The sequence below is a fragment of the Cyprinus carpio genome, chromosome B20 (genome assembly GCF_018340385.1).
Source record: "Cyprinus carpio isolate SPL01 chromosome B20, ASM1834038v1, whole genome shotgun sequence".
Classification (NCBI taxonomy): domain Eukaryota; kingdom Metazoa; phylum Chordata; class Actinopteri; order Cypriniformes; family Cyprinidae; genus Cyprinus; species Cyprinus carpio.
Genome location: NC_056616.1, coordinates 11,166,998 through 11,174,699, shown reverse-complemented (window position 1 = coordinate 11,174,699; position 7,702 = coordinate 11,166,998).

The window sequence follows — 7,702 nt, the reverse complement described above, 5'->3', positions numbered from 1 at the left end:
TTGGCTCACTGAAGACAACCCTCGCTGCTGCATTCTGGATCAGTTGTAGAGGCTTGATAGTACATGCAGGAAGGCCCGCTGGGAGAGCATTACAGTAGTCCAGTCTGGAGAGAACAAGAGCTTGGACAAGTAGTTGGGTGGCTTGCTCTGACAGGAAGGGTCTAATCTTCCTAATGTTGTACAGGGCAAATCTGCAGGACCGGGTCGTTGTAGCAATATGGTCTGTGAAGCTTAACTGATGATCCATCACAACTCCTAGGTTTCTGGCTGTCCTGGAAGGAGTTATGGTTGACGAACCCAGCTGTACAGAGTAGTTGTGATTTAACGATGGGTTAGCTGGAACCACCAGCAGTTCTGTCTTAGTAAGGTTGAGCTGAAGGTGAGCTGAAGGTGATGGTCATACATCCAGCTTGAAATGTCACTCAGACAGGCTGCAATGACGTCATATAGATGGTGAAGAGAAGTGGTCCAAGCACTGAGTCTTGAGGAACCCCAGTAGCAAGAAATTGTGACTTAGAAACTTCACCCCTCCAAGATAAGGATGTTAAGGATGATAACCATAACAATAACTATAATGTTTTCAAAATCATTCTAAACTGACAAGAATAGCACAGTCAACGCAAAAACCTATTTTGTAATTGTCAAAGTTGAACTGCTGAGAGGAGTGCAGAGCAAGGAACGAAGGAGACAAGGAGTACATCAGTCGAGAGAATTTTAATGACATCAAAGAAACAGGGAAAATGTCTCAGGTTACAAATGTAACCTTTGTTCCCTGAGAACAGGGAACGAGACAATACGTCATCGACGCTATGGGGAACGCCTCAGGTGTGACAGGTGTCTGAAATCCAATATCAACTCACAGCAATCATGCTGACCGGCGACAGCCGTGAATCATCAGCTTGAGTGATGAGCGTGCGACATGGATATATAAAAAGGGCGCCTTGAAACCATGACAATATCCTTTCGTCTGAAGGGACTGTTTGGCAGGCAGACCCCGAGGCATGGCATGTTCTCAGGGAACAAAGGTTACATTTGTAACCTGAGATGTTCCCTTTCGAAGGGAACTTCGACAATATGTCATCGACGCTATGGGGAACGAAATACCCACGCCGCCATGCTAAAGGGAGTGCATGCCCAATGGCAGTGACAACTGTCAGAACCAGCAATTCAATGAACGCTAGAACCACTCACCCTCAGGTCACACTGGGCTGTCAGTGACGGCACTCCCTACGGTCATAGCCCAAGCTATATGATACCACAGAAAACCTCCATAAACATAGTTTAGTGAAAGGTCTACCTGGGCCTGCTCAAGGGCCTAGGACCACAACTTCAACTTCTTAGAAGGGGTCCCTTGTAGGGAATGTGGCTAGGGAACCCGAGGGAACCCCAGCCAGTCACTATTCAGGGGAACGTGCCACCTGAAATGCCACCAGGCAGGCCTGACCTGGTGTCACTACATAGGACACTACAGACTGGCCACTTCCTGTCTGTCTGAAGACAGAGCCTCTGGACACTTGCATTTAGGAAGGCATCCAACCCGAGGAACTGCGGAGCAGGCAGTGAACCACTCGGCCCGGATCTCAGAGACGGGATATCCTGGAGAGTATGACATAGTGCTTTACAACCCTTGCCAGCGAGGGGAGTTTCTCTACTCGATCCACGGATCTACCCAGTGTTTGTGTTTCAAACCACTGAGGAGGCCTGTGAGGGCCTAAGGACTGATCTAACTGGGAGGCCTCATGAGAGGCCTACGACCAGACTCAGGAGACCACATACTCATATTGACCCTCAGTGAGGGGAGCATAAGATCTACCTGGTAGGCAACCAGGCTGTAGCAGGATAAAGAGGGTCCAGGAGGGAACCCGTAGCAGAGAATAAAAACTTGAGCCGAGCCAGGGCACAAGCTCGGTACCTTCGGTAGCTGCCTGAAAAGGACTGCTAAAGTGAAAGTAAGCGGCCACTAGCTTACAAAACCCAGCACCACTGTGAAACTACTCTCAGGGAGACCTGGAGAGGCCTACTACCTGACAACCACAGTATGTGGGAGCTCAACTCCAGGGAGGCCTGGTGAGGCCTACTACCTGACAACCACAAAACATGGGAGCTTGCTTACCAGAGAGGCCTGGTGAAGCCTGCTTCCTGACAACCACAATATGTGGGAGTTCACCTATAGAGAGGCCTAGAGAGGCCTACTACCTGTTACCAGATAACCACCTTAAGTGGAAACTGAAAGTAATCTGGAACTCAACTACAGGGAGGCCTGGTGAGGCCTACTACCTGACAACCACAAAACATGGGAGCTCGCTTACAGAGAGGCCTGGTGAAGCCTACTACCTGATAACCACAATATGTGGGAGTTCACCTACAGAGAGGCCTAGAGAGGCCTACTACCTATTACCAGATAACCACCTTAAGTGGAAACTGACAGTAATTTGGAACTCAACTCTAGGGAGACCTGGTGAGGCCTACTACCTGACAACCACAAAACATGGGAGCTTGCTTACAGGGAGGCCTGGAGGGGCCTACTACCTGAAAAACCATGCTGTTTAGTGGAAACGCACAGTATGTGTGCTCAAAGCTAACTTCCAGGGAGGCCTGGAGAGGCCTCCATAGCTGATAGTGAGCCAGACTGGCAGTCCAGTTGACTGTCTTTGGGGCTTTGCCTTCAGGGAGGCCTTATGAGGCCTACTACCTGATAGTTAAAAAAAGCGGGAATTCAACTTCCAGGGAGGCCTGTGGGGCCTGCCACCTAGTAACCACAGTATGTGGGATTTAACCCTCAGGGAGGCCTAGTAAAGCCTACTACCTGACCACCACAAAATGTGGGAGCCCACCTTCAGGGAGGCCTGAAGAGGCCTACTACCTGAAACAGTCTAATCAGCTGGATGTGACTGCTGCTGGGGACTCGCCTAACAGGGAGGCCTGGTCGAGCCTACTAGCTGATAGCGAGTCTATTCTGCTACTTTAACGAACACTGCTGGAACCATACTATAAAAAACTTTTCCTATAGTTTAGTCCTAGTGTATGTTCCACAATGTTGTGACCCACCTCCGAGGAGGCCTGTTAAGGCCTACTACTCGGCAGTGAGCCTTCTGCCCGAACTACCAGGGCCAACCACTGAAGGTGAGCTGGGCCTAGGAGCCCTATTTGGGGCCTATCCGGTCAAGGAGGCCTGCTGGGGCCTACTACCTAACCGTGCAGCCTTCGCGGCAGAAAGCTGTTACTACAGCATCCTGGTACCTAATCACATTGCCAAAGGCAGTGTACTCAGCAAAAAGCAATACCCTTATAGCAGGGGAGTACAACATACGCCATTCTGCCTAGTGGAGGCCCCATTAGGGGCCTACCTACTAAATGCATAGGCGTCAGCCCATGGCAATGCTCTGGCTTCAAGGGAGCGGAGTTCAAAAAACCGGAATGAAATGTAGTTTAGAACTCCCTGCTCAACCGGAGCCATCGTGGTGTGAGGTAGATAAATACAGAGCTGAGAATGGACTACTTAAAACTACCCTGAGTTAGCGGGGGAGTAACAACAATATGCCCCTGCAATGTTAGACAGGGAGCAGGCCTGCAAGTGGCTCCAAAGGGTGACAGGGATTTGTCCTGCACCCAGCCTAGGGGAGCGGGGGGGGCTAAATTGCAAGCCAACCCACTTCAACCCATCGGTCGAGCGATTAGCTCAACGGGCTGAGTGGAGCCAGCTCTAGAGGCCCAAACATCTCCGTTCGGCAGGGTCTGACGAACTGTCACTTCGCAGAATGAAAGATGGCCTAACCCTGCCAGACTGATCCTACCTCATCTACCACCCTGCATTACTCTATCACCCCTGAATGCAGAGAAAGGGGCGGGCCTTGGCCAACAACTCCCATTTAAGGGAAGAGGCTGAAATCTAGGGGAGGAAGCCTAACACATAATGAATGGGGCAGCTATACTTAGCAACACGTCTCCAACATCCCTAGCATAGCCTAGGCCAGCTACAGAGGCGGCCCGGGTGAGGGCCGACCTACAAGCATAGATCTACCTGAGGGCTCGGAGGAGCCACAGCCTACTTGATTGAGAGGCTGTGAAACACTCAACCTACTGAAACCTTACAGAGCTCACAGAGCGAACATTCAGGATACCAATGTCACAAACCGATAGGCAGGACATCTATCTGAAGATCTATCTGAAGCGCCAGCGTCAGTCTAAACCTAAAGCAAAATTTTATTTTAGGAAGACCAACTACTCTACCGCTGGGTGGCTAATAGCCCTGAGGCTAAAACAGAAATGAGCGGTGGCCCACCTCGCATATAAAATGTTATGACAGGAAGGCCATCACATACTCAGCACAGAAGCCAAATCTTCTTTGAGCTTCTCCCTAATTCGTTCTAGCCACCAACTGGGGGAGGCTTCAGGGCCCTAAAGTCCAATACTTTAATCGCTCCTCTAAGAATGACCCCCTATGTCTATACAGGGAACAAGGTCTGTAGAGAAATACAAATCAGTGTTAGTTATACACACAGAATTTTAAAAACCAAAAGTTCACCTGCGGCGTGCGGAGTGAAGACTCGCCAGAGAGTTCTCAATGAATCTGGGGTCCACCACTTTTACATGCCTAAAAGAGGCGCTCACATCAACCAGTTGCTACGGCGGGCCATCAGAACATAGTTCTCATCATAAGGCCCATCCCCAGGGCTGGTGTAACGTAACGCCTGGGGAGTCAAGAAGAGGGAGAGGGCTGGTAGAGAAGGCCCTCCAGGGAGATCAAACCCTACTTCCGCTGTTTGCCGCGCTTGTGCTGAATGACCTCCCTTAAGTCCCTCTTCTTGCGGGAGGCTCGCCTCCTCTGCGTCCTACTCCTCCATGGGGGGTGCGCACGAGAGGCGACACTAGACCTCTGGTCCTGTCTACGGTCCTCAGACCAAGATGGACCAGGTCCTCCCGCCTGCCTGGGTTGGGGCCCGGATCTCAGCGGTATACAGGTCTTAAATGCGGCTGAGCGCGCCTTCGCCTCCCTAAACTTTCCAACCACCGCCTCAACGGAGGTGCCAAAAAGTTTAGCAGGCGAAACTGCTAAATCAAGGAGAAGGGATTTTTCTTTCTCCCTGATATCAGCCAAGTTGAGCCAAAGATGCTTCTCCGTGGCCACCATCGCTGCCATTGATCGGCCGATCGCGGCAGCAGTCTGTTTAGTGGCCCGGAGAGACAAATCTGTGGTCCGGCGCAACTCAGCGACCGCCTCAGGGGACAGCCCTGCCCCCTGGTTGAGATCCTGCAGCAGGTCAGCTTGGTAGGCTTGGAGCACTGCCATGGTATGAAGGGCAGCACCAGCCTGACCTGCTGCCGTGTACGCTCTGCCATTCAAGCGAGCCGTGGTTTTAAGGGGCTTGGATGGCAGAGTCTGAGCTTTTAGTGTCGACACCCGCCCAGATACGAGATAGTTCGCAAACGTCTCCTCAATGGGCGGCATCGACACATAACCATACTCCCCGATCCCCTCAACATCAGCGAAATTACCACGCTGATGTCGATGAATACGGGCAGAGTATGGATTCTTCCATGCCCTCTCGATCTCTGAATGGAGATCAGGGAGGAACGGAAGGCTCTGCTGAGCTGGTGGTCTATGTTCAGGGAGAAACCAATCGTCCAAACGACCGCGAATGATCTCTCCTTGAGCGCGCCGCCATGGCAACTGAAGTTTGTCAGTGGCGCGCTCCATAACTTCCACCAACTCTGCGTACACGGGGCAGGATGGCTGACGAGGTTGAGGATCTAAATCATCCTCCTCAGCCATCTCTTGCCCGGGCCGAAGAGCACTCGCTGCAGTATCAGTAGGAGAATCATCTCCGTCATCCACCTGCAGCTCACTCTCGTCAGCCGATGACGCGTCCGAGAGGTTAACGCCCCTCTCGAGACTGTCAGCGAGCTCCATACATACATTTCACAAAATTTTTAGGACTTGCCTTAGATGTGCGTTTCATTTTCGCTGTAAGCAGACATTTAAATCAGACAAAACAGTCCCTGAAGACGAAAAGGATATTGTCATGGTTTCAAGGCGCCCTTTTTATATATCCAGGTCGCACGCTCATCACTCAAGCTGATGATTCATGGCTGTCGCCGGTCAGCATGATTGCTGTGAGTTGATATTGGATTTTAGACACCTGTCACACCTGAGGCGTTCCCCATAGCGTCGATGACGTATTGTCGAAGTTCCCTTCGAAAGGGAACTCACGTAGCACAGGTTGACATGAACAATACTGGACAAAGAACTCAAAACAGGAAACACTTTAAATACACAACTTAATCAAGGGAAGAAGAGACACACCTAGAAACAAATGAGAAACAATCAAGGAGCAGGAACAAGAAGATGACGAAATAAGGGCGAGGAAGGCACATGGGGAGCAAAACACACAAAACATGGGACAGAGTCTGACAGTAATATTATAATCACTTTCAAAAACAAACAAAAAAATATATTAACAGCCAATCAGAATCCACCTGAATTTAAAGAGCCTGAGCCCTCAAGACGGCAGACGACAAAACCCTTTGTTACTGTGTTACTGTGAGTTGGTGCAAATGCAAATATATTTGTGATCATAGTTATCTTTATAGTTTTGTTGTGAACGAGCCATAACAATTAGTTGCAAGCTGCATGTATTTGATTCACTAAAAAGAATTGACTGATTAGAGATATTTATTCAGGAATTGGATTACAGAGATTGTGATATACTACATATTTTTGATTCCCTAAAAACACCCATTATATTAAATCCAAATATCAAAGAATTCCAGTTCAAATCATATGATTAGTTTCCAATCATATGCAGTAAAAATTATTGTGAGCGTCAAAGTTGGTGCGATTTTAAGCAACAAGGGAGGGACATATCCCAGAGAGTGTTTTGTTCCGTCTTAAAGTATGGAAAAACAGCTCAAGGTGGCTAAATGAAGATTAATCCCTTGACCTACATTCACCAGCTGAATATCAAGCTTAAAAAATTCTTGCTGGAGGCCCACCAGCATCCCTCCCACTGCAGTGAGATTTGCAGCAGTGTCCGCTGCGTTACTTTAATCGTTTCCCTAGGCATGCACTTACGATGTGACACCAAACATGGCCTTCGCGGTCCCCCGAGCCCCGCTGCACCGGTCCCTCATTAAGGTTCGTAAGGATGTTATTATACTGCCATTACGCTGTTATTAGGTACTAACGCACACACTTACTCAAAAGACAAAAAGGAATTGATTAACTCATGTAAACTCACAAAACCGCAGGTTCCTTGCCATTTTAAGGCCATTTCCAAATCTTTCAATATGCCAATTAAACAAAAGGGCCAATCAAACAGTGGGTGCTACTATTCTTATTACTTTTGTGGATAAAGAGGCTACAAAATAGCTCTCTTTTCCATGCTCTCTCTTTTTGATGGGTCTTTCTGGATCTATCATCTGCTCAGTCCCACTAGGAACAAAAACGAATCTCCATATTGATTTTTAGAGGGGAGGAATTCATTATATCATTGCAGCAAGTGGCATGGCCCTGTATTAAGGCTGCTGATGCACCAATTCAAGTGCAAACCTTGGTGATTAGCTCATAAATATCTGTTGTGAATCATTAATATTGAGTCTAATTATCCAGTTCATTTCTAGCTGTAGTGAAAATGTCTGAGAGGTGATGGATCACGGAGGTGTGGGGATGGACTGGGCTAGATGTATTTGTTTATGATGTAGA